The sequence below is a fragment of the Octodon degus genome, unplaced genomic scaffold (genome assembly GCF_000260255.1).
Source record: "Octodon degus isolate 3935 unplaced genomic scaffold, OctDeg1.0 scaffold00029, whole genome shotgun sequence".
Taxonomy (NCBI): Eukaryota; Metazoa; Chordata; class Mammalia; order Rodentia; family Octodontidae; genus Octodon; species Octodon degus.
Window position 1 is genome coordinate 12,267,968 of NW_004524605.1, and position 27,884 is coordinate 12,295,851.

At 39.4% G+C, this 27,884-nt stretch overlaps 1 protein-coding gene across 4 annotated transcripts in view; it reads left to right on the plus strand.

Annotated features, from left to right (window-relative positions):
- Positions 1–27,884, plus strand: part of Sgcd (sarcoglycan delta) — a 645,238-nt gene that overhangs the window by 390,356 nt on the left and 226,998 nt on the right. The window lies entirely within an intron of this gene.

The window sequence follows — 27,884 nt, forward strand, 5'->3', positions numbered from 1 at the left end:
CCTCATAAATCTAAATTTGGGAGAATTTATGTTGCTATTGACTCATGCTAAAGGATCTGAATGTTCGAATTGTAATCATAGCCATGGCTCTATAAGCAAGTGTTTGACCTCTCTGAGCCTCCGTCTTTTCCTGGCAAATGGAGGGTAGCAATTGGAGCTCACCATCTACATAGGCCATGCTGCAAACCAGGCAAAAAACATTGAATCTTGAAAACATTGAAGCCCAATATAAATGCTAAGTAACATGGCTATTGTCAAGTGTTTGAAAGCCATCTTTGGAAATACAGAACTAAGAATTAGCATTTTGTTTTTCTTTACCAGCCTGGACTATGTAGACATTGTTGGTTAGAATCAATTCATTACTAACATCTATGATTTGAAGTGGTACTTAGCTAATTACTGGCAAATATACTTGTTTAAAGTATATTTCTGTTTTCTGTGCATTATCTGATTTAGATCACAAATTGGCTCACGCAAGAGGCAACTATTATTGCCCTTATTTTACAGAGAAAGAACAGAGGCTTAGAGAATACGTCCAAAACGACATATTAATGAAATAGTGGAACGAAGATTGCATTTCTGCAATGGAATTCTAAAGCATTTTGGTTAAGCACAAGCTTTAAGTGTTTCTCTTTGCCTGATTTTTCTTTTTTATCATGTTAGAAGTAATTCCTATATACCTTACTTTTATTAACTAGTATTATCAAAAACAGTTTTTTTGAGTGGAGTTTTTTATTGGTGTATTTGGTTTTTTATTTCTTAAGAGGTGTGTGTGTGTGTGTGTGTGTGTGTGTGTGTGTGTAAATTTGCTGTTTAGCCAATATGTGGTGATTTCTGGCTGAGATTAATCTCTATCCACCTGCAAGCAAAGACTAGCATGAAAGTACCCCAAGTATCATTTGCATCACATGTATTGATTAGTGCAGTCAATGAAATTTTGTAATTTAGGGCAGGTGGCTGATGTTACCTGAGTGCCATCTAAGGCTTCAGCTGTATTAAATGAGTGTGACTCCTGCTCTGACAATAACCTCACGTCCTTGTCTGTCTCCTAAAATGGAACCAGAAGGTTCAGTCATTTAAATAGCAAATGAGTCCAGTCACATAATGATTATTGATAAAATTTCACTGGAACCCATGCTACACTGAACCAGACTCAGAGAGGGTCAGTGTTGTAAATATTCTCATTGTCACCGAGGAGACTTCACTGTACAATGAGCAATGAGGTATGGTACAACATGGGTCATCAGGGCTTCATTCTGTTCCGGAATGAAGAGAGAACTTTCAGCATTTAAAATATCCCCTGTTGTATGCATTGCCCTTCATTCTTGGTTCTCCAATGCTGATAAATTGATTGGCAAAGTCATCTGCTTTTGTTACTCATTGTATTTTAGATTAATTACCTTGTTTGTGTTAAACTCATTTAATTTGCTGGTGATTGATAATTCACTGGTGCTTGAGAATTTCCCGCTAAGTGTATTGGAGAACTAGCTAGAGAAGGGCTTGGTAGTAAATATTATACTTCCCCATCACTTTTCTTTCCTTTTTTACAAGTAATGTAAAAACCATTCTTAGATCAAGGCCATGAAGTGTAGGCATGTTCTATAGTTCGCCAACCACTTGAAACTTTATTAATATTTCCAAAAATATGTACATGTTCCGATTAGACAGGATGTGGTACTGGGAATAGATTTCAATATCATTGCACAGGCTAATTGGTATGTGTTAAGTGAAATAGCTATGCTAAGTTTTCTTGGTGAATAATTAGGGTCATATAAAAGAACTGCGAAGTGTGTTTTGAGATTTGGAACACTGTGCCTGGTGTATCTCTTGAGTCCCTCTGCAGGAACTGCACTTAGCAAACATGTCAGCCAGCCTATCTGTAAACTGACAAGCCACTGATCCCAAGGTAGAGATTAGAAGCTCAGAAGTAAGGATGATTTCAAAGCTCTTTTGCTTTAATATTGGAAAATCAGTTATGTCTAAGTCACTAAAGAAAATTATAAAAAAAAAGTATTAGAATGCACTCTATTATATGAAAGGAAATATTTTTCCTCCCAAAACATAAACAGTAGGGCTGGCCAAATAGCTCAGCAGATTAAAGCGCATGCAAGTAGACGCAGGGCTTGGGGGTTCAATCCCTGGGCCTGCCGTGTCCCCTCCTCCCTATTGCCCAGTCATGCTGAGACAGCAATTGAGACTGGGCGTGGTGGCACTTGCCTGTAATCCCAGCTCTTGGGAGGCTGTAAAAAGGCAGATCACTACAAGTCTGATCTAGTAGTGAGACCCTGAACACCCTGTAGACCCTTCCCTAAAATACAAAAAATAAAAAATAAAAAAAGCAGTAAAGCTCTATAGACATGATTCTGGTAAGGCAATGTGTAGCCTCCTACCCTAAAAGGTCACTCACACATATAATGAGATTCATCAGCAAAGCCCGGGAGCTCTGCCTGAGCCCTGCTTCCCACCCATCGCCCCCTCCCTCTCACGCCACCCCGCTTCCCTGCACAGATCTCTGTGACCAGGAGGGTCGCTGCCTGTTGCTCTTGGCTTCCTGATAAGCAGTGTGACCCATGTGACCTTCAGAAGGTCGGGTGCTTCCACTGTGATGGAAAAGTTGCTCCCTTACCTTCTTATAGCATCTGAGGTAGACTCCAAAGCCCCAGCCACCAAAGCCTCTAGAGCTCTTCTCACCTTCCTCCCAGAGGCTCCTCTGAGCATCAGTGTCCACTCAGATGAAGCCATTTTGGAAAGTGCTCCTTTAGCCAATCAAGCCGGCAGCAGAACCACTCTACTTATGCCTCACACTGGTTTCCCTCCTTATAATTCACATTATTTGATGCCATTACTTACTTTATAATAGAATTCAGAAAGAATAGGAGATTTACTGGAATTTGTCTACTGTGCTATCTAGCCTTATGGCTCACAGGTACTATATTGAGTGTGTGTGAAATTTTAATTAGCCAATCACTTAAAATGAAAACCTTTAATTTGCCCTGTGTCTACAGGCACTGTTAATAATTCAGCATATATTTTTATATTTCCTCTGTTATATTTTTATACAATTATATTTTGCTTAGTATTCTACATTTTCCTCATTAAATCTATGGAAGTTTTCTTTACCTAATATGTACAACTCTAAGAGCTATTTTTGAGGCATAATTAAAGATTAGAAGTTCAGGGAATAGCCCCTTGATATTTCATTTTTAGAACACTGCACATAGAAGGAAATCTGGAATAGGCTATTAGGTATAGCAACAAATCTAGACCTGGTTTGTCTCTGATGTGTCACAAGAAGAGAAAGCAAGTGTGCTGTCATGAAAAGATGGCAGGCCTAGAGAGACAGCTCAGCAGCCTAAGTGCCTGCGTAGGCAAGTGCAAGGATTGGAACTCAATCCCGGTACTATATTGCCTTGCTGTCCCCATCCTAATTGTGTTGAACTAGCCAAGAATAGGCGTGGTGGTGCACGCCTGTAATCCATGGGCTGAGGAGGTTGAAACAGGAGGATCTCTGAGTCTGAGATGATTGAGCCAGATGAAAAGAACCCTGGTGAAGCCAGGGAGATGGCTCAGTGGAATAAGCACTTCCCTGGCAAGTGCAAGGGCCTGAATTCAATCCCCGGTACCGCAAAAAAAAAAAAAAAAAAAGAAAAGAAAAACACTGGAATTATTCTGCAGACTCCTTCCCCTCAATTTAGGGGCCACTGACAGCCATGCCCTAGGATAGGGGTTCTGTTCAGCACAAGATCCATAGCATTATGATCTCTACAGTATCCTAAGTTCCCACAGTCACTCTGCCACTTTCTGTTTACTAGTTTTCACCTACTGACTGCTGCTTGTAAAGTGCTCTAGGCAATTCTCTTCATAGAATCATCCTCAACACCATTTCTCTATAGATCACAACTTCTATTTCAAGGATCCGCGGCTCCTGTTTTTCCCAGTGAGAAGAGATTAGCACCCAGTTCAACACAATTAGCTGGCCCCACTAAGTGAGGATGAGTAATGAAGCAACACTTGCCCTCACTTCTTTCTGCTTTGGGTTTCACAAATGCAAAAAGAACTGAGATTACTTAAGCAATACACACAATGTGTGGTACCATATCTGATTTTCCTATAGAAGGCTGCAACCCTGGTCAACTTAGTACAAACTGATTAGGATGATAGCAATCACTTAGCAAGATAAATTGATTAGAAAATTTTATCTTTATAGCAGTCTTCATCTGGGAATTCAGTGAAGGCATTAGGACTTTCTAGTTTCAACTATATGAAAGTCCACCTTCTAAGTGATAAAGTATCATACTGCTAGAAAATAATGGAGGATGACGCATGCTAAATTAAGTGTCCTATCAGTTATCCCCAAATAGCTTGTTGTCAAAGCACCCCTTGAATTCATTAGCACAGACTTTGTAAAGTTAATTTCACAAAACCATAAAACATTATTTGGTGTCTTTTCAATGTATAAATACAACTACAATATTTGGCAAGAGCTACTTGTAGATAAATTGAATGAATAAATTTAAAGGAAACCATACACCATACAACCAATTTGGGTAAAATGTTTGGGACTAGAGATACCTGCTGCTTCAGAAAGGCTTCTTATTTTGCATCTCATGGTGCTGAAACTAGATGATACTTTGGGACAACCTAGTGGGAATGGACAAAGGAAATGGAACCACCATTTTTTGAGCATTTACATGCACCAGACCGCTACCAGTAGGAAAGTTATATGAGTCCATCCCATGTTCATCTCAAACTGTACTTGAAGGGGGATATAGATGTCCTAGCCAATTACTGTGCTCAACTGAGTATTTGATGAGAAAAGGGGGAAGAAATGTAAGTTGGAAGAAATATTTTTTTTAAAAACTTACATTATGAGTAGAGGATAGAAATTTATAATCATTGAAAATATCTCTCCTTTAAAACTGTTTCATCCTTAGGAAAACTTGCCTATATATATAAAGATAATATTTCTTAACAAAATTTCCAAATATAGAATTGTTAAATCATACCTTAAAAAAATCTCTATCTATATCAAAAGGTAGGAGCACACCAGAGTTGAGCATATATGGTATGCTGTTTGACTTAGGTGACAACCAGAAGTACTGTTGACTCTGTGAGTGTTTCTTATTTTTTGTATATTCTTGCTTTCTTATCCTTCTAACTGAAATATTAATATTGTTAATAGATATTAATATGCATTAATAAATATTAACATGTTAATGAATATTAGCATATTTATTATAATAATACATACCCCAGCATGGATAGTTTCAAGTAAGTAAGATATTATTCGTTATCAGCTAATATAGAACTTGTAGTTTCCACAAATAGTACCTGCAACATTCACCCCTTCTGATGAAGATGGCAATGATGGTGGTGGTGATAGTAATTACGCTGGTGGTGATAATTTTCATCATCACCATCAATGTCCCAGTTACTTTTCTCTCATTGCTGGGACAAATACCCAACTCCCAAAATGAAGGAAGGAAAGGTTTATTTAGCTCACAGTAAGTGGAGGCTTTTTTTCCACACTCAGCTGGGTCCGAGGTAGTGGTACATGGCTGCATAAAGCAGCGATTCATGGTGACAGCAAAAAGCAGAGAGCAAAAGGGAGGGCCCACAGCTCAGGCAGCTAGCTACCCTCTCTTCTCTCCTTACATTCTAATGCAGATTAACTGCCCCACAGCAAGTGCAGTATCCTTACCCACAATAATCACAACTCCAGGAGCCCCCCAATGACTGCATGAGGCTTTGTGGGGACAACTAGACACACACCACAGCAATCACTATTATCATCTAACCTAGACCTCATGTAATATCTGCACTTCTGAATAAAGTGGTCTTGTATCCTGTCCCTGAATTTCTTCTAATACCAACTTGCTACCCTCAAGGGGACACATTTAATGTTCAGTGGGCTTTTTTATTTAAGATTTTCCTTTAAATGTGTTATCACTCTCTGGCTTACATTTTTTCTGGGGTATGTATGTATGTATGTATGTATTTATTTATTTTCAGAACCGGGGATTGAACTCAGGACCCTGTGCTTGAAAGGGAAGTGCTTATTCTAATGTGCCATCTCCCCAATCCCACTTTCTGACTTTTAACTCATTTTTCTATCATGTTTTTGGTAGACTTAGCACGTAGACTGTTGACATAGGCTTTGTGGAATAAATTGGCTCAGCAGCAGATGTCTGGCATTTTTAGAGTATTTATACACTTGGATCTCATGATGACATTTTTGCTCATTGGATAACAAAGTAAAAGCAAAATATTTAAGAAGTACAACCTATGTTAGACTCTCCTTGCTGTGAACAATTGCCTGAGGAAAACAACTTGAAGACATAGCTGATTTAGGCTTACAGCTTCAGAGGCGTCAGTCAATGGTCAGCAGGCTCCAAAGCAGGAACACAGCAGAAGGCAGGGTGAAGGGAAGATGATGCCCTTATGTCAGCTAGAGAGCAATGAGAGGAACAAGAGCCAGACAGTGAGCAGATAACAACAAAATATAATCCCCAGGCCACGTCCCTGTGATCTCCTCCCTTCATCAGGAACCCTCATGTATCTAATGCCTCCCACTGATGACCTACAATTTTAGTTTCACAGCAGACTAACCTACTAATGCAGTGAACACTCTCTTGATTCAGTCAGCTTTCTAGGTCCCACCTCTGCATACTGCTACACTGAGGATTATGGCTCATACATGCATCTATAGAGGACACTATATATTTCAATATTAATGCACATTGAGCAGTGACCAGGGTTCGATCCCTTGCATGCTGTGCTGGCCCTGGCCCTGCCTCCAGGGCACATTGAGACAGCGATTGAGACTGGGCATGGTTGTGCACACCTGTAATCCCAGCATTTGGGAGGCTGAAAACAGAAGGATCACTATGAGTCCATCTACATAGTGAGACCCTATAGATCTTGTACTAAATACATTAAAAAATCATAATAATGTTCATCGATACAAGTACCATATAAAAGTCTATGTAAGTCTTGGCCCATATTTGAGTCTGAAATCCACATATAAAATGAGTCTTGGAAGTATCTAAGCTTGTAAATACTCATGAAAGTTACAAAATACTTATATACTTCTTGTAACTTGGAACTGATTACTGCTACCATGAAGTTTTATTTTTTACATTTATCATTTCTTGGTTTTACAAAATACTAAATTTTTTAATTCTACATTTTGGTTTTACTGTGACATCTGTTGGGATTAGCTCTAGCAGACTCGATTACTGAGGCATATCTAGTCTGCTGAAGGTTCTAAGTCTCTAAGAATTTAATTATATCAGTCATTCCATTGAATGTTATGGCCCCAGAACCTAACTGAAGATGGGACTTACCAATAATACCCTCCTGAAGTCAGAACCAAAGTCCAGGGCTGCCGTACTCTTCCACCAGATCCTACCATTTGGCTGGTCAGCAGGCTTCTCATGACACCACATTCAGAATGGAAGGTTGAATTACACATGGTAATTTCCCTTTCATGAAGAATAAATGTGGTTTGATGGTATATCAAGCTCCTGAGAGATTTCAAAAGTACTAGGAACCTGGAAATAACAGTGGATTATGTAACAAAACTGAGCCTACTCATGGCTGATCTATTCGCTGAGGTGAGAGTCTCTCCATAATAAATGTCTCATAAAGGTTAAAGTAAGTGACTCAGTTAACCCACCTGATAAACTGTAAAGGGAGCTATTGATAGAAATCCTTCTGACAGCAGTTACGAACTCTACACAGCCCACATAGTTCACTTGCCTCAGCCAATATTTTCCTTTTAATATTCATTCTTTCCTAATATTTAAAAATCATAGGATTGTACATTTTCTTTTAAAAAATTACATTTTCAGGAGTGGTTTGATTTTCCTGGAGGATGGAACTGAGTGGCAACTCAGTTGCCACTCTTCTAGAAAACAATCCTCTCTTCTAGAAAACATTTGCCAATTTGCTGGTCTCCACCTGCCGTGCCGACTTCACAGCCAACCATTTAGCTAATTTACATTATAGGTCCCTGAATTACCTGGAAGGTGTAGCTTTTGCTTTATAGGATTGCAAATGTACATATCTCGTCACTGAAATGCCAAGAAATTAGCTGGTTGTTTATAATTTATATTTATTCCCAACTTATTGTTCTTTGTGTATTTCTCTGTCTCTCATTCCCCTTTCTGGTGGTATAAATCTTCTGTGTCTCCCTCCCAGCTTTGTTAAGGAAAAATAGACAAAAATGCTTATTTTTAAGAAGTACAAGAGACAGGGGGACAAAGGGGATTAGAGAGCATTAGCACGCATTGTGTGCATGTACCAAGACTCCGTGGTGAGTGTAATCATTAGGTACTATGACCATATATGGGTAAAAACGTACAGAGGGCCTCAAGCTTCATAGTGTGGTGTGCATGTGCATTGCGAAGTGACTACTAGTCATGCTGATTAACATCTCTAGTCATCCCACAGTTAGCTTTCTACCATGTGGTGAGGATAGTTGTTATCATCTTCTTAGCAAATTTAAAGAATATAAAATGACTAATTTTAATCTACATACTACATATTAGCACTTGAAAACTAATTTCTTTTTCTCTCCTCTCTTCCACTCTGCTCTCCTCCCCTCTCCTTGGTGACAAAAACTAATTATTCTAACTAAAAGTCTAGTTAGTTCTATTGGGCCCCAGAACCTAACTGAGGATGGGACTTATCAATAATACCCTCCTGAAGTCAGAACCAAAGTCCAGGGCTGCAGTATTCTTCCACCAGACCTTACTGTTTGGCTGGTCAGCAGGCTTCCTATGACCCTACATTTCAGATGGTAGGTTGAGTTACACATGGTAATTTTCTTTCCATAAGGAATAAATGTGGTTTCATGGTATATTGAGCTCCTGAAAGAGTTCAAAAGCACTAAGAACCTGGAAATCACACTGGATAATGTAACAAAACTGAGCCTACTCATGGCCACATCTTTATGTTCCATCCCGCTGTGGTTTAACAATCTTTTTTTTTCTTTTAATGTATTTTAGAACAGGGTCTACAGGGTCTATAGGGTGTTTAAGGTCTCACTACTAGATTGGACTCGTAGTAATCCACCTATGTTCAGCCTCCCAAGAACTGGGATTACAGGCAGGCACCACCACACCCAAGTCTCAGTCGCCTGTCTTGGGGTGGGGTCCGCAGGGCATGCCAGGGATCAAACCCCAGCTGCTGTGTTCTGTCTATGTAGGTGCTTTAGTTCACTGAGCTATTTGGCTGGCCTAACAACCTTTGTAACACACTGTCTCTATGGGCTCAACATTTTTACATTCCACCTTAAGGAAAGGTCATATGGAATTTGTTTTCCTGCTCATGAAGCTATTCCATTTACTGTCCTCTGGACTCATCCATATTGTCCCAAGTGACAAGGTTTCCTTCTTGGTTAAGCCTAGATATCGTTCCTTTTTGTGTATATGTGATACCTTTACTTTACCCATTCTTGTTAAAGTAATTTTATAGCTCAGATGTTATGAATTATGTTCTAATCAACATGGGAGTGTGGACAACCTCCTTGAGAAAATGATTTTAATTTATTGTATGCACAACCAGAATGGGGACAATTGCACTGTTAATTCATTTTTTAAATTTCCACGAGGACTTTCCATAGAGTTTAGGTGAGGATTGCACCAATTTACGTCCTTTAGTGACAATACATAAAGGATCATTTTTCTGCAGCTTTAGCCATATTTGCTATCTCTCATCTTTTTATTTTTATTTTTATTATTTTTGTATTTTAGGGAAGGGCCTACAGACTGTTCAGGGCCTCACTACTAAATTGGACTCGTAGTGATCCACGTGTTTACAGCCTCCCAAAGGCTGGGATTGCAGGCATGTGCCACCACAACACACCATACCACATCACACCATAATTGCCATCTCAGCAGGCTCTGGGGTGGGGCCAGTGTGGCAGGCCTGGGGATTGAATTTCCCGCCCCGGTGCCTACTTGCAGGCACTTTAATCTGCTGAGCTATTTGGCTGGCCCTTTCATCTTTTTAATAGCCAATTACACGAGTGTGAGACGGCATCTCATTTTGGTTTTCATTTGCATTTCCATGATGCTTAGTCATGTAGATCATGCTTCCCTTCACGTTCACTGTCCGTATGTTTTCTTTGGAATGAGAAGCACAGAATATGTCTATTCCATCTATCCCTGTGCTTTGCTCATTGTTTAGTCAGGTGTTTTCTGTTGAGCCATCTCAGCTCCTTGTACATGTTTCTCTTAAAAGCTTATCAGGTACCATGTGTTTCACACATATTCTTTTCTATTCCATAGGCTACATTTTAATTAGACATCTTAACTTATTCCCTTTGCTGTGCAAAAACTTTATTCTGATATGGCCCTCCTTGTTTGTTTCTTCAGCTTTTGTTGCCTTTGCTTTAGGGAATCTTATCCAAACAACAACAAAAAATTCATTGCCATGACCAATATCCTGACAGTTATCCTTATTTTCTTCCACTGGTTTTATGAGCTTAGGACTTATGTATAAACCCTTAATCCATTCTGAGGTGATTTTTGTGTTTAGCATGAGCTAAGATTCCCTTCCTTGGGCTGACAAGATACTTCAGTGGACAAGCCCCTGCTTTGGCAAGTGCAGGGACCAGGGTTCAATCCCCAGTCCCACATGCAGCACCAACCCTGCCCCTGGGGTGCACTGAGGCTTGGACAGAGTCCAGGCATGGTGGTGCATGCCTGTAATCCCATTGCTGGGGAGGCTGAAAATAGGAGGATCCCATGAGTCTGATCTTTGCAGTGGGACCCTGTATCAAATATACAAAAGAAAAATAAAAGATTCCCCTCTTTTCCTTTTACTTGTATGGAATCCAATACTCTCATCACCATTTCTTAAAGAGTATCCTTTCTGCACCATGTATTCTTGACATCTTTATTGCAAATCAGTTGATTGTAGCAGAATGGGGTTTATTTCTTTTTATGTTGGTATCATTCTGGTTTTTTTCTAATTGTAACTTTGCAAATATAATCAGAAATTGGGAAGTATGATGGGTCCATCTTTATGCTTTGGGTTTTGAAAGTGTATTCATATTTAATGGAAGGTGGAAGCAGTCTTGGAGCATCTGGAGGCTAGAACTTGACCCAAGATAGCCATTCTTCCCCCTGAGCCTCTTACCACACACCTGCTTTTATTCCTCTAACTGCTAGAGACCATGAATTGGGAAGAGACAGACAGGCACAAAAATGTGTGAGCAATCTTGGTTCAGCAACCTTGGTACATACAGATTGAGAAGTAACATGGGGTGGAAGGCACTCACAACCTTGATCTGAAAAGAACCCAATAGTTATTCACCTGGAATAGGAAAGCCGTGTCTCAGTTATTTTAGAAATCAAATGAAGGCAGTGGTGGTGGCTTCTCCTCAGTAAGCAGAACAGCTTTAACTCCCAGCTGAACATATTGCACACAAAACAGTATTTTCCATGCCACTAGCATGGAGCATAAGCATCTTGCTGTCTTTAATTAGGAAGTTAACTGGACCATGACGTATTGCCCGAGTAAATAAAAGTGATTTGTACTGAGTCAGAGAGGTGCAGTAGGCATCTTTGCATTTCTTTGCTCACACATAAATTATGGACATTATTAAAAATTGGAAAGGTCATCTATAAGCCCATCTGTACTGTGAAGCCAATTGCTAGTCCCCAAATGTATCCCTCTGTTTACACGTTGTAATTTGTTGTGAGCAATTGTTTGAACCAGCTGCTTACTTTAAAAAAATACAAACTTTGAATAAATCAACATTTGATATTATAGTCATTTTTTTTCCTGGAAAATTGTCATAGTTATTCAAAGGCTTTTGACAGTTGTAGAACGAAATGGAGTAATAGGTTTTTGGTTTTTAATTCAGGAGAAATTGACTTTTTATATGTTTTTTTGTTTGTTTGTTTTTTCTGGTAGTTGTGGGGGAGGCTTTGCTGGATAGCTCAGTTGTTTGAAGTGCTGCTTGGGCAAATGTCGTCAGGCGCATAGGACCACGGTTCGATTCCCAGCTCCAGAGGCTGCACCAGACCTGCACTTAAGGCATCCTGAAGTAGCAAAAAAATAAAATAAAAGAGCTTCCTTCTGGTAGTGAAGACATGCTTGGTGGCAGGTGATAACAGTCTTGGTACTTCCATCAAGATCTTCATGCTGAGCTATATATTCCCAATCATTTTCTCTTTATTTATTTTGAGACACGATTTCACTAAGTTACCAAGTATCCCTGTTCCAGGTTCAAATTTGTGATACGCTTTCTCAGCTTCCCAGAATGTTGGGATTTCAGGTATACATCATTATTTTTTTTAAGTGAAGGTCATGCTGAAAATGTGTTCATTGAAAGCTTTTTTTCTGTTTGAGTCATTAAAAGAAAATACTGGACACCTAAAACTTAAAGGAAGAAGTGTTTTTATCCATCCAGTTTAAGTCCATGGTTGGCACATTCCAAGGCAGAAGGAGGATGGCCATGGGGGATAGTGGAGGAAAAGGTGTTCCAACCATGGCATCCAGGAAGCAGAGGGAGAGGGATGGAGCCAGGGGGCAGAATACTCCCTTCTTCTGAGTCACAGCCCCAGGCAGCTGCCCCTTCCCACCAGGGTCCACATCTGGATGTGAGACTTGGGAGAACCTTCTGGATCTAAACCAAAACATTCTGCTCCTGACCCCTAAAAAATCTCATGTCTATCTCAATATACAAAATGCATTTAATCCATTTCTAAAAGTCACCAAATTGCAGCATTGCAGAGAAGTTTAAATCCAAAGTCTCTTCTGAGACACAAATAAAATTCTTAGCTATAAAGCCCTGTAAAAATAAAAGAGAAAGTTGAAACACTTTCAAAGAACAGTTTTATAGGGTAAATATTTCCATGCACCAAGGGAAAAGTAGGGAGATGAGGAGGAGTTGGTCTGAAGCAAGACCCTGAGCCAGGATGGCAAGGGTTGAAGCCTATAGTTCCATGTCCACACCCAGGACAGGCTTGATGAAATGTGAGCTGCAGTGGACTTAGGCGGCCCCACTTCCATGCCCTTGCTGATTGTAGACAACAAGGCTTTTCCCTTGGAAAAGCACCTCCAACCAGGCCACACATTCAGCTACTCAGTCTATCTGTGGATGAATCCACAGATGTTTAGAGGAACCCCATAATCCAGCCACCTGCTAAACACATGAAGCTCTTGGGGTTCAGTTTAGATCTAAACCTTACCATGGTCAGGTTTCAGTTGTAACAGAGTCAAGCAATGTTGCAGTAGAATAATGGGTCCAAACTTCAAGTAAATACCAGATTGTCTCAGGGCATCATGGGAACTCCACTGAGCAGATAGGCTGCCTCTGGTTCCTTCCTGTTGCCTGATCTGGGCCATAAATGTTCACCATTAGAATGTGATTTACCTAAACACTTGATCTCTCAGATTTTTTTTCTTACCATAATCTTATCCCAGACACACTTCCCTTCCAGTTACATTTCTACAAAGGACTTGGAAATAGGGTATAAGAAGTGTGTACAGTCACCTTGTGATGACAAAAGGTATAACAGGTTAATATCAGGAAAGTGATGAATGAGGATAGAGGGCAGAGAGAGAGAGGCAAGTAACGGGATGCAAGAGAAAGGCCGATCCATCCCATGTGCGAATTCGTGATTTTGGCTGTGAATTTTCTAAAAGGAAAAGCATAGTATACTGGATGGAACCCTCTGTCTATATCTTCTAGAAATTCAATTAAAATAGCCTGATCTGGCATACAGATGCACATCTGTGATCCCCACTACTTGAGAAGCCAAGGCAGAGGATCGCAAGTTCAAGATAGGTGACTCAGTGAGACCCTTTCTCATAATTAATTGATTGATTGATTGATTATTTCCTTTTAGAAACTAGTTGTTTCTGGAGTCAATCCCCAGTACTAGATTTGTGCTGCCATATGCATTATATATTCTTGTTTAAGAAATTCTATTTGGAATCCCCAAATTCAAAGCAGATAGAAGGTGAGCTTCTGTGGCTGAGCAGAGGAGGAAGCCTGCCATCTGCAGGCCCACCTGCTGTTGTTTGCAACAGGGAAATTTCCTTTCCTTTTAGAAAATTCACAACCGAAATCTTGAATTAACACATGGGATGGTTTGGTCTTCCTCTTACATCCCGTTACTTGTCTCCATCTCTGCCCTCTATCCTCATTATATAGATAGATATAGATATAGATATAGATATAGCTATGCATATAGATATATAGATATATATTTAGATATATAGATATATGTTTAGATATATATATTTAGATATGGGGGATGTAATTCAGTTTTGAGTTTATAGAAGACCCTGGGTTCTTTGTACTCCTACTACAGTACTACTACTAGTTCTACTAATAATAATAATGACAGCAACAAAAGTTTTGAGCAGAAAGGGTATTTAAGGTTGCATTTTCAAGTTCTAGATAGAAAACTACGTGAAATTTCATGGAATCTGGGCTCTTTGTACATTGTGGCACCTAGCCACCATGAACTCTTCAGCAAGTTATTTTTATTTCATATCCATTGTAAATGATCCGAGATTTCCTAAAATTGTATCTTTTATATGGTACTGAGAATTGAATCCAGAGACTTTCCTCTGGGCTGCATCTCCTACAGTCATAATTCCGTGTTTTAACTTTTGTGACAAAGTCTTGGTAAGTTGCTGAATTGCCCGTACTGGCTCAGGCTGGAAATTCTCATGCGTGCCTCAGCTTCCCAAGTAGCTGGGGTGATAGATTTGTGCTGCCGTGTGCACTATATAGTCTTGCTTAAGAAATTCTATTTGGAATCCCCAAATTCAAAGCAGTTGGAAGGTGAGCTACTGTGGCTGAGCTGAGGAGGGGGCCTACCACCTCAGACCCACCTGCTCAGTCTCCCTGCTGCGATGCCCAGGCACTGGGCGAGGTTCCATGGGGCCCACTGTGAAATCCTCCAGACTAGATTCATTTCATCCAGGCCTCTGCTCCAGTGGTAGTTCTGCATGGACAGTTTCTTCCTATTTCCTAGTAGCTATCATACATTTTAGATGTCATTTACTCTTTCAACTTCTTACACTGTAGGGACAATACAATGTTTACACATGTGAGGCTGGCTTATTTCACTTATGAGTGTGGTCTCAAGATGCACTGGAAGGAGGGAAAGGAGAAAAAAAGATAAATAAATTTTAAATACATATATATATTTATATATATATAATATGTATGCATATACACCCAAATAGTTAAGATAGCTATACTGCTAATTTCTAATAGCTTATTGAAAAGAAACATTTGTGTTTATATCACTTGATCCATTTTTCACACCTATATTTTATAATCTGAGCACCCACTTTGAAGATCACAATAAGCAATATACTAGCCATTTTTACTCTCCTACTCGCTTGTTTCAAAATTTTGTATCATTGTTTTTTCTCTTTAAAATAAAGAAAAAACATAGACAACTTCCCTTACTATCCATCTAAACACAGCATTTTTCTAATAGTTTTCTTTTCTTATACCATAATGTATATGTATTTAATTCTATAAGGATAGGTTATACAGTCATCTGTTTCTATCCTGACATGTTTCTTTCCCCTATTACCATATAGTGTCTCTATAACAGCAGGAGATAGAAAGGCAGTACTGAGTGGTATGTACTTGTGCTTTGAAGCCCTTTTACTATATGTCTGCAACTTCTAAGGTATGTGCCTTAAATATGCACAAAACATTCGTAAGAAAAAGAGCAGGCTCTGCTGTTCCAACTTCACAGATTCCAGTCCTGACTTTGCCACTTACTAGCTGTGTGGCCTCAAGCAAGTTCCCTGACCTCTCCTTTTCTTCAGTTTACTTCCCTGTAAAATGTGGATTATTATACTACTGACTCTTGAGATTATTTAAAGATTGTAGAAGTCAATTTGTGTAAAATTGGCATGTGAGCCCCTTAAATATAAATCACCATGTAACATATAAACATTTAAAGCATTATTTTATTGTTTATTAACGTCATCATTGTCTTCGTGTAGGTTTGCCTCCTTGTTGCCTGGACTATGTAATTTCTTGTGTAGCATGAAAGCAAACTTTGTTTGAATACATAACTTTTGCAATGCTCCTTTTGGCTCAATGATTCTGTAAGAACCTCTCAGGTAGAGACAGAGACAAATATCTGAGAGTAATAAAAATGCATGCATTAATTATCGCTATCATCTGTAGGCTCAGTATTCAATTATGTACAAGATGGTATGAGCAGGGACATGGCCTGAGGCCATGGGGGAATGAGAATTGCCTGGATGGAAGAGAGAAAGGTAGCCTAAGATGCAGAAGCCTGCTTCTTCCTATTCTGTAGTTTTACCTTGATTCATGCCATGCTAAGCTAATGAAAGCTCTAGGGTAGAGATGTGTCATCGACATGACACCTGAGTGGAAAGACATGAACACTTCGCTCCCTCTGCCCTTGGAGTCCTCCATCATCCTCTGATGCCTCCCCAGCTTCCACTGGTCTCTGATTTCAGGAGCACCCTAGCTGGGGGCACTGACCACTTGGTGCTACAACTGTTTCTTTTGTATTTCAAAGATAGTATGTAAGAGGGGAAAATGTACACTAGAACTCCCATTGTCCGCTTTATGCTGTCATAATAGTAACAAAAGCTCTGTTGCTTTGCAGAGTATCTCACAGCCAGTGGTTCCTCTTGAGCATTTGGGGAGAAAAATGGGGTGGGGGAGCTAGCTTTAAAGAAGGCGCATGATTTAGTATATTCTTAAAAGTGTTGTTGTTCTTCCCTTTGAAGCCATTAGCAAAAATAAATCTTGCTTCAAAACAAATTGTTTTTCTGTAGCGCCTCAATCAAAACAGACTAATCGCCTGTTGACTACGCTTGCACTCTGTACTTTATAATTGCCGAGTGCGCTGCACTGTTAGTCTTAATTTTAAAAAACTTGTTCATTGTCAAAATGGAAAAAAAAAAATAGGAGATGTACTTCCAAGGACTGAAAAACAACACTTCTTTAGCATTTGAAATTATAAGCAAATGCTTACTGTTGCCTTGATTCTGTGACCTCAACTGGCTGTTAAACATAACCTTTTGCAGCACTCTATAAGTTATTAACTGTGTGGTTTTAAATGGCAGTTGCCTAAATTATGAGTGTGGGGCTTTCCATTTCTGTGAGTGACTCTTTATCAGCAGTGGTTCTGCCTCTAGGAAAACACCAAATGGCCTGCAAAGTAAATGAGGCTTTTAAGACTCATAAATATTTTGCAGATGGACTTGTTGCATACTATGGGAGAGGAAGGAGAGGTAGATGGTGACCTAGACTATCCCCAAGTTGAAAGAATGAGACAACAGAATGCCGTGTTTTCCCTTGCCTTCTGCAGATATGTGAAGTTTGTATCTATTAAACCACAGCTTCTATTTTGCAATATCCGAGTGATAGAAATTAAAAAAAGAATTGCTTGATAGTAAATGACAAGGACAAATGGTAGGGTAGTTGGAGTGCTCCAACATCAAGATCTCTAGATTGATTTTAGGCCTCTGTTAAGGCTCGGATAGTTCTGTTAAAAAATATGAGAGCAATATTTATTCAGTGATGAATTATTTTTAGGTTGTAGCTCATTAACATATGAGAAAAAGAGTTAGGTTTATTCTTAAGTTATCAATCCATAGTTTGTCCCTAACTGCAGTTAACGAAAACCTTTCATCTTTTTCTTAGCATTTTCAGTATTTTTTTTCTTACCACATGAATGTTTTCAGGCATGAAATTCACCTCTTTACTTTCGGCTGGTAACACAAAGCATTTATTGATTCACAAAATATTCTCTTCTTCCTCATCATAGCTTAGCAAAACTCCATGTTTTAGTGGGGCTCATCCAGAACTCAGGTGTTCAAACTTAATGGCATATATGACACCAGTAAGCCCTGAGTCCTTGATGAGATGACTAGGCTGGGAGTTCTGCCTTCCGAATGGGATTAAGACCTATAGAAAAGATTCTTTACACAAAATTTGGGTACTATGTTGGAATCACAGAGCAGTCCATCCAGATGTCTTGGTTACTCTTCTTTATTGGTGGGACAAAATACTCGACTCCCAAGATGAAGGAAGGAAAGGTTTATTTAGCTCACAGTCAGTGGAGGTTTCAGTTCATACTTAGCTGGCTCCAAGGCAGAGAGGCACATGGCAAAGAACAACCATTCATGGTGGCAGGAAAGAGCAGAGAGCAAAAGAGAGGGGTAGCAGCCAAAATGGCAGAGGGGCAAGCCTGTCTCCCTTATGTCGCATTCAGGCTATCCACCTGAGGCGAGGTGTAGTGCTCACACCTATAATCCCAGAAGCACTCACACCATAATCCCGGTGGATCATGAGTTAATCACAAACTGTAGAAGTCCACCCCATGACTGCATGAGGCTTTGGAAAGACAAATAGACACAAACCATAACACCGGATAACTGAATCTACTGGCAGCTTGTTCTTGGGCTTCCCAGCTTCAAGAAATACAATAAAGGGCATTTCTACTATGAATTGCCTGTTCTGGTGATGTTTTATGGAACATAAGTAGACTAAGACATAATTATGTAAGAAGTTTAAAAGAAAACAGAACTTCATGGCATTTTGACAAGTGTTCTGAACACACAAAATGACCAACCCTGACAAGATGGTGGAACTATTGCCTTCTATCAGTGGGTGAAGCACTGAGAATTGTCTCTAGCAGAGTTACAGAATTTATGTCTAGTGGACTCAGAAACACTGATGTACTGAAGATGCATGTTTTGATTTTTAAAGGTAGCTCAGAGAGCAAAATGTCTGTTTTATAAATTACACCTGAACCAACTTTAGATCAAGTGCAAAGCTTAGGATTCATGGATTCATATACACAGTCTTGTTCAGCAAATCCAAGAGCTGGGAAAAATCACAAAGGCCATGCTAGGCTAAGGAAAGGAAAAGGGACTCCAGATATCTGGACACCAAACTATTCTGTTCTGCAGGTGACTAACAGTTTGCTGCCGGGATATGAGATGTAGTAAACAAAATGTTAAGGCATTCTTAAGTGCCTGCAAGGCTTTGCTTTTCTATTTAAATATTGAATATCTATAACTTTAATATGCATTAAAAGATTTGCTGTTAGGGAGATTAAATACACTAATAGGTGTGAAAGTAACTTGCAGAGGGCTCAGCCTGAGAGTAATTGCTTATAAATATTTGCTAAATTTTAATGTAAATAATGTATGATTAGATCCTCATGTTGTAATAGCTAATGGGCACAGTGCTGATGTAAAATTATCTCATGCGTTCCTTGTAGTGACCCTGCGAAAGCTCTATCATTTTGATCTCCCATTTAGAGATGAGCAGTCAAAGGCTTAGAAAGGTTTAGAGGGAACACACATTTACTATTCCAAGGCAGCTTGACTCTGACCCTGTCCTAATCTGAGATGCCTTACTGTCTTGAATATTAAATGGTTGTTCTATACTACTTGCCTGACATGGTTTCTCTCTAAACCCAAGAAGCAAGCATGATTGTTGCCAGCTTCATGAGGAGAGACTATCATACTTACTGTCTCCATCAATTACTGCGTTCCTGGCCAATCCTTCCACAACCTTGGTTGGCTTCTGTTACAGCTTTTCTTCATTTAAATCACATATCTGCTAGTGTGTTCCATCTCCCCATACACCATCGCCTCTCTCCATTTATGCTATTTCCTATTGTTGTTTTGGGGATTGTATTGCAGTATCTATTAGGAAATAAGGACTCATGAAAATTAAGTCACTAACTCTGAAAAACATGGCTTATTTTGGGTATATTAGATCCTATAGCTATGTTTGCATCCACAATTTGAGCCTACCTATTTCTAAATTTCTGAGTGTTCTACCAATTTTTCATTCTCAGTCCATCAAAATGAAATAAATATGAAATGATAAAATACTTATAGCAAATTAAAACTTCTATAAGACCTGAACTTTCTTAACTCTGGTTCTTTATTTAACTACCGAATGCTAAGGAACACAGAAGACATGACTGACTGTCTTTCCAATAATTCCACTTCACAGAATATCTAGTACCATTCTAGATGCACAGGAGAGATGTGAATTCATTATGTATAATGGATGCCTTGGCACTTAATTACCTTTGGGAACTCATTTGGAGAGAGTATTGATTCTTCATGCTAAATTCAGCATTCTCTGTGAATTCTTCTCATGACAATAGGTACAAGAACCCCACTATCTCTCTTTCCTTGGCATGTTCTTGCATTTCTTATCAACCCAAATCAACATGCAATCTAAGAGCACACCCACATCTATAGGAAATATTCATGGCTACAGTTTTTCTTTCATTCCAAGATGAAAACTGCTCTTTGAAGCCCTTCAGATAATATGGTGGCATTCACATCAGTGAGTGTACCACCATCACTATGTGTATTTCCTTGGTCCAGTCTTCATTATTGGCAGTCTTCAGCATAGCTGTTATGGTTAAGTTCTGAAATATCCTTAGAATCACATGTGTCCAGAAGTGTGGTTCTCAAAGTGTGATTGGATCACAGGAACACTGTACTCATCAATGGATTTATCTATGGATGAGCTCATAGCTGAGTGTGCTCTTGGAGGTGTATCCTGTCTGGAGGAGGTGGGACATGGGGTGCCCTTGAAGAATGCATTCTTGTCCCCAGCCATTCCTGTCTGTCTGGCTTTTCTGTGCCCTGTCTGCTTCCTGGGTGCCATGGGTTGAGCAGCTTTCATCTGCCCGCCACATTATTTATTTCTTGAACCTGGCCGATCTGAAACTGTGAATCAAAATAAATCTTTGGCCCTTTAAATTTTGTATGAAAGGTCCAGCAACAAGAAGGGGTGAATGCAATTCTCAATTGTGTGTTTAAATTAGAATCAGATGCAGAATATGTTTTCACACCGTCTACATACAGTGCCTTAATGGAGATTTGAATGATGCCCTGATGAACTTGTCTGCCTCCTGCTTTTCCCTAGGGGTCATCAGATATGCCCCCTACAGTGCCACTGGCATTGTGCAGAAGCACAAGTGGGGTCTTCCCCTATGTTAAGTCCTGGGTGCATGCTGCTTGCTCTAGCTCAGCTTCTGCTCCTTTTCCTAGCTCATCTTCAGACTTCCTTACTTTCAAATTAGGCTTTTGACCTTGCTGTATTCTGGCTCATCATACTCTATCATGCTTCATCAATTTTGATGTGCACATTCTAGACCGTGCTGTAAATTTTCCCTATTTAACTCTGTAACCATTTGCCATACCAAAACATTTCTTGTAGTCCCCTTGTGGAAATGATTTCTCCGGATATCTCCATTCCTGGGAGATTAGCATGAGTAAATGTGAAGGCAGTATATCATAGGAGCAAAGAACATGAGCTTTAGAATCAGACAAAAACTGTATCCGAAGCTTATCTTCATATCTGTCTAGCTTTGTAACTTGAGGAGTGTTCCTTGACGTCTTAGTACTTAGCGCTTTAGTTTCTCTCTGGATGGGTACGTGGTAGACCACAGAGGCTTATTTTTTAATAAACAAGAAAATGCAAACAAGTGTAGTGCCTGCCACTTAACCTACTGTAAGTGGCTACCATTGTTATAAAAGACTTCCCAGTGGGAAAAAAAAAATCCTAACCTTAAAGAATTGATGTTTAGTTTGGACACACCTATATCAGTGGAAATGTGAATGAGATTTTTTTACATTCTTCTCCGTTTACTAATTCTAGTTATATGGGTCAGATTTTGAATCCCGCCAAAACTGGGACTTGTGAGCTGAAGCAAATGGAAAGAGAAATCTCTCATTTCCAGAAGCCAAAAGCAAGTTTCTGAGAGGTGTCTGTAAATGCCTCTGTGATGGTCTCTCCAGAGGTTGTTGAAAATATTGCACACCAATATTAGCCTTAAAGAATATTGCTGGAGCTCGTTGCCTTTTGGTTAGCAGGATATACCCACAAGGAAAGTAGAAACAAAGCAAAGGTAGGTAGCCCCACTTGGCACAGTTGATTGACTTTAATAGGTCCTGATTATGCTGCTCATATTCCATGAAATTAAAAAGCTTACAAAGGTTATGAGCCATTACCCTTCCATTTAAGGGAGCTTATGACATGATAGCAACATTTAATGAAATTCTTTAAAAAATGCCATCGGCAGACTCCATGAGATTCCATGTTGAAATTCAAACGGAAGAATGGTTTGGGAAAGTTCGTGCTCTTACCTGCCTATCTTTGTAAAGTCAGAGACTCACTTCAAGGCCAAAAGAAGTTGTTAGTCAGTTGGAGGAACATCTGCCTGTGCCACTAAGGATTTCTTCTTTTTCATCGTGCTCTCTGGTTGAAGGAAAGATCAAAAGGCATGGCCATATTAATGCCCACATTGATAACGGGTGCTCAGAATAGGCTACAGTTTATTCCAAAATGTTATTGCGTGTCCTGTCCTCAGAGAGTTCTTACAGTGTAAGTTGGGTGCTAAGTCTATGTGAAAGAAGTCAATTAAAGCATAGAAATGAGGTGATTAAGTTTTAAATTAGGTGTTTATTTATACAATAAAAAATTTTGAATTTTTATTTTTCTATTTTATTGAGAAAGAAATAGCATTGAGACAGTTTCAAATCAGGTTATTAGGACAGTTACAATAATTAATACATTGCATATTGTTGTCTTCGTTGTAGTTATTCGTAGTACAAGATGCAGATATGATATCTTGTCTAAACACTATAAGTAAAAATCTTATCATTTAACTAAGAAAAAGTAGCTATATATCTATCCTATTTTGTATATACAGATACAAAAAGGCCCTTCATTTATATCCCCCTTTGTTGTTTACTTTTGTCAGAGGTGGGTATTCCATTGCCATTAAAATATTGTAGGTGTGTGAATTCATCAAAGTAATACAATATAGTCCAGTAGCCCATAATAGTAGTGGGTTATGCTCAGGACTGGCAATGTCAGAAGTTGTTGACTTGAGCCTTTTACAGCTCAGCATATTAATATGGTTTTACTTTTTATACTTTGTTTTTATACTTTTCTGCTGGATTGTTAAGACCAAGATAAAGCAAGTCCTATATAACAAGAAATGTAACTTTTATACAATAAAAATTAAGGAAATAAATATATTGTGTTTGAGATTACTTACACAATGGGCTGAGCAGTGAGATACAAGTTTTTTAGAGATAATACTTCATTTTAATAGTCCTTCATTTTAACTTTTATGAGCAGGATATTTAGTAGGAATAGCTTTGTATTGTATATATACTAACAATATTACCGGCTTGTTGATATTTGTCACTACTTTTTGAGCTCCTATGGGTCAAGATGGATACCAAGTGCTTTATGTTTCCTTTAAGTCCTCTTGAAAAGATCTCATAAAATGGATTATATTATCTTTGTTTGATAAAAAAGTAAGGTGCATAACATTCAGGGGGTATATGGAGCACTTGAAATTTGTATCCAGGTGAGAGATAGCTCAAAGCCTATATTCTCTATTTGGTATTGGTGTACTTTGAAGAACAGCTGGTGCCAATGAGGCTCTCCTCCTGTCCTCTGGACCAGGAATTCTTTACAGTCAGGAGTGCTGTTGTAAGATTCACCCAGCATAGTATGAAGATGTCCTAAATATATAATTAGTACATTAAAGAAACAAAACATATAACATTATTGAAAAGCACTAATACTTTAGAGGATGAGTAGGTGCAGTGACTTTGTTCACCTTCCACATGCAAATCAGTGAGTGTTTCACTCCAGCAACTGTAAGGGACAGCCTAATGATACTTGAAGGGACAAAATATAGGCTTAATTCTGAAATTTGTAAGGCATCATCAGGAATGTCTGTCAGTGTTTCAAATCTTGTTCACAGCTAAGTATTGGTTTCTGTTCCCAGGTGCTTCCTTGAGCTTGTAGTTCTTACCACTGTGATGAGAATATTGGTGATCTCAGCTGTGTCCTCGCTTTCCTGACAAACCAGGTCCTCACTCTAGCTTTGAACATGAGCAGCGGGTGGTGATGGGGAACACTGTCATGCCAATAGGGTGGGAATCTGTGCTCTTTGGCGTTGTGGGATGCTTAGTCTGACCTCACTAAGCGCTTTGTTGGTTCTTGAGGGATTCCCAGTCTTGGAACTGCGTGACATGTCCGACAAGCCTGTGGAAAACTCAAGCAAGGTATCTGTTCTACGCTTGGACAGTGTGTTTCACTGCTGGTTCTCTTCCTTGCAGGAAGTCCCAGGGGTAGAGCCTCATATTCTCCAGGACACTTACCTGTTGAACCTGCCCCGCCTCTGCATTATGGCCAATGATCAGCCCATCTTTTGCCTGACAAATTGTGAGGGTACAGGCTATTGCAAGAGCTGTAGCCCCTCCTGCCTATACTGCCTTCCGGATTTACCATCCGGGCATCTGCAGTGACATTAGTTATAGAAACACATGCCAGGATTTCAAGTTTGGTTCATTGAAGTTCTTCTGGGTGAGTTTTCTGGATAGAGGGTAGCAGCCACCTCCATTCACTTAGCCTTTGCGTAAATCATAAAACCCATAAGGGAGTGCTCTGATTGTTCCTCTGTTAATTCTGCATACTTTGATCTGATTCCTCAATTCAGAATTTCACATCAATTACATCTTCATGCCTGATTGAAACCTCATATGTAACATTTCAAAATGTGCTCTGATTGGCTGGTGTTGAGGTCAAGATCAAGAATATCCCCAAGAGCCTGGAAAGTTCAAAGGCAGGGATTGAAGGTGATTGGATTACAGGGATGCTATAGTTGATTGACTGTTAGGAAGTAGGTCCTGATTAGAGTCATGGCACTAGGGGCTTGACCTTGAAGGGCACATCCTGGCGGTTGTCTTACCTCTCTGCTTACTGGATGCCTTGATAAGAGAGGCTTTCTTCTGCCTAGATCCTTCCACCACATGCTTCCTTCCTGGGAGCCTACAGACCACAGACTGACAATGTGAGCCAAAACAAACTTCTCTTTCTTTAAGTTGTAAGTGTCTGATGTTTTGCCGCAACAACTAGTGACTAAGATGGCTGAGTTTCAAAGAAAAATAGTTAATTGTGCTGCCTTGCCTTCTACTATCTTACCCTGTCTTGAGGTTCTTGAAAATGTAAGAAAAGGAAGAAAATGCTGAACCACTCAAAATATAGAAGTTAATGAAAAAGCAGTAAGGACACCAGTGGTTAGAAAAAGAGATGTTTATAGCTTCATGATTTTTCTTGCTATCTATTCATGTAGGTCTGGAGAGCCACACTGACTTCTCTGATGAGGGTTTGCTAAGTGAGAGATGGTGGGCATCTGTCCTAGTATACTTTCAGAAGTATCTTTGTTGGCAGTAAATCTCTCCAGGCTTCCTCAGAGCCTAGAGTCTCTGCAATAATATGTTTGGGAGAGACTGCAACTGTCCAAGGATCAGCTAAGTGGTTGCCTGCAGGCCATCCCCTGTGTATTATGGACATGTCATATGCAGCACTTTATTTTTAAGGAGAGAGCAAAGTCCATAATAGAGGAATAGATGAGAAAAACTGTAAGAATAAGATTTTTTTTCCAAGTGAATTCAATAAAAATTTGGGGTTGAGCATATTTTGCTTTTTTTTTTTTTTTTTTTTTTTTGGTCAGCTCTTAATCTTAGTGAAAGTGAGGATGACCAAAGGTAATTCCCCACACCAAACGTGGAGATTTCTCTCTTCTGATTGATGGAAAATACTGTCTACATGTTCAGTGCCTTTTCAACTTCATGACCTCTCTTGCTAGAGCCCTCTCATTGCTCTGCTGATAGTGTCTTATGCAGAGCATGTATTTAGAAAATATTTCTGACGTACTTAATTTTATGGATTCAGTGTGAATTAATACCCTTGTTTCTTATTACTCTGCATTGCCTGGTCGATAATACTTCAGCACCTCCAAACAATTTCTCTTTGTCTATCCCTGTGGTAAAATTTTGGTTTCATTTTATGGCATGAGGGAGGTGGTCCTTCATTGACAGAGCCAGGAAGAAGGGAAAGAGTTGGGGGAAAGAAGCATGTTCCCTATTATTGTTGCAGAATTAAACAAATACTGAGAAATAAAACAGGGCTATTTATTTTTTTTAGGTGTATGTCTGACTCACCTGGCTTGGGTCCAAAAGGACTGAGCCCTGAACAAAGCAAGGGCTCTAGCTTTATACACGTTGCAAGGGGATTTGCCTTCTGCACAGAACTTATAGCAAAGGAAGTTTATAGAAGCAGAGAGTTTTGCAGTTTTGCACACCTTGGTGGTGTTGCTCAGGCAAAACAGGATCTTATGAGGGCATAAGGTTATGAATCTTTACAGACAGGGACAAGCTACTATTCCTAATAGAACAAAGAAAAACAGTCATGAGGGGCTGGAAGACTGAAGGGAATTGTTAAGGTTAAGAAAACTTATTTTTCCTTCTTTTAAAGTCCTGTTTCATTCCCCCTTTATACTTTCTGTAAATGAGTTTCAAGAGCAAGCATAACTATCATTATTATTCACCCTGTTATCAGGGGGTGACTCTGCTTGGCAGAGGTTAATATTTAGTCAGTCATTAGCTGAGTGACTTACTGAATACATTTGACAAACACGAATGAGACACAAAGGAGAATGAGGCAAATTCCTAAGAAAATCAGAACTATTTTTATTAAGGTTCTGTATAACTTAGGGATGAAACCCAGCCTCTAAAGAGAGAGTCTGTGGACTGCCTCCTGGAGTTTTGGAGTGGGATAGTTTTTAATTCTAGCAGTAATATTTTTATTGTTATCAAGCTCTAGACAACAATTATTTAGACTGAAATTTTTGCATAACCCTTTCTCCTGGCCTATAAAGTGGTCAAGGGACAGTCTATTTTGTAAACATGTAATTGTGGGTACAGTATCTTCATATTTTATCAAGTAGCTGGGCCACATTACTGGCTAATTCAGGGAGGGGCTATTTATCATCTTTTTTTTTTTTCAGCATGGACCACAAACCAGGTTTTATAAGGTGAAAACTTAGGGCCATAGAAAACACAAGACTTATTATTTCCTAGGTCATATATTGCATAGATTGTTTAGTACAAGTTCTCTAATGTGTCCCTGTACATTCATAATAGATGATATAGCAGGGGTTTTGTTGTGACACTCCATAACAGGTATAGCTGCATGGGATTCCTCTAGAGATGGTTTTTGCATAGCAGGGACAAAAGGAGAATCATATTAAAAAGGAAAAAAAGATTTATGTTGTCACTGTAACTCCATTTTGGCCTTCAAGCTTCAGCTGTGTGTGGACTGGTCAGCCACTAGGGTGGTAGGACAGGGCTGTTGTTCCTGGTGGAGGCTCAGTTTCAGCATAGGATTAGCCTGTTCATATGATCTGGATCTTGTCTGTTGGTGCACCTGTTTTGCGATGGTGCTTTTAGCCAACTGTAGTAGATACAAGGCACAGTTTCTGTCACTTTAATTGCAGTGGAGGTGGACAAGATTATAGCATGAGGCCCACTTCAGGTGGGTACCAGGGTATTTGGATTTCATTTCCTGTCCCAAACAAAGTCCCTGGGCTAGAAGGGGCTTATCAGGTCTGCTGACTTATGGGCATTCTTTCTTGTGCTCAGTCGTGAATGCCTTTCATGATGATTTCCAAAGGTTGCTTCTGTCTTCTTAAGGTCAGTTCTCCCAGGTTTCAGAAATCTCCCTTGACTTTTTTGATAATTGGCTGTGCCTTGCCAAGTAGGATTTTATAATGGGAATACCCTGTTTGTTTGGTGGGGGTGTACCTGACTCAGGAGCCAGTTGACAGAACCTCATTCAAACTCAAGTGGATTTCTTGGCAATATTTCTGCAGTAGTTATTTCAGTGTCTATTTGGTACACTCTGCTTTTCTTGAGCTCTGGGGCTGATAGGCTATGTGTAGTTTTAATTCTATTTTTAAGATTCATGTGAGTCCCTGGGGTATCTCAGCCACAAATGT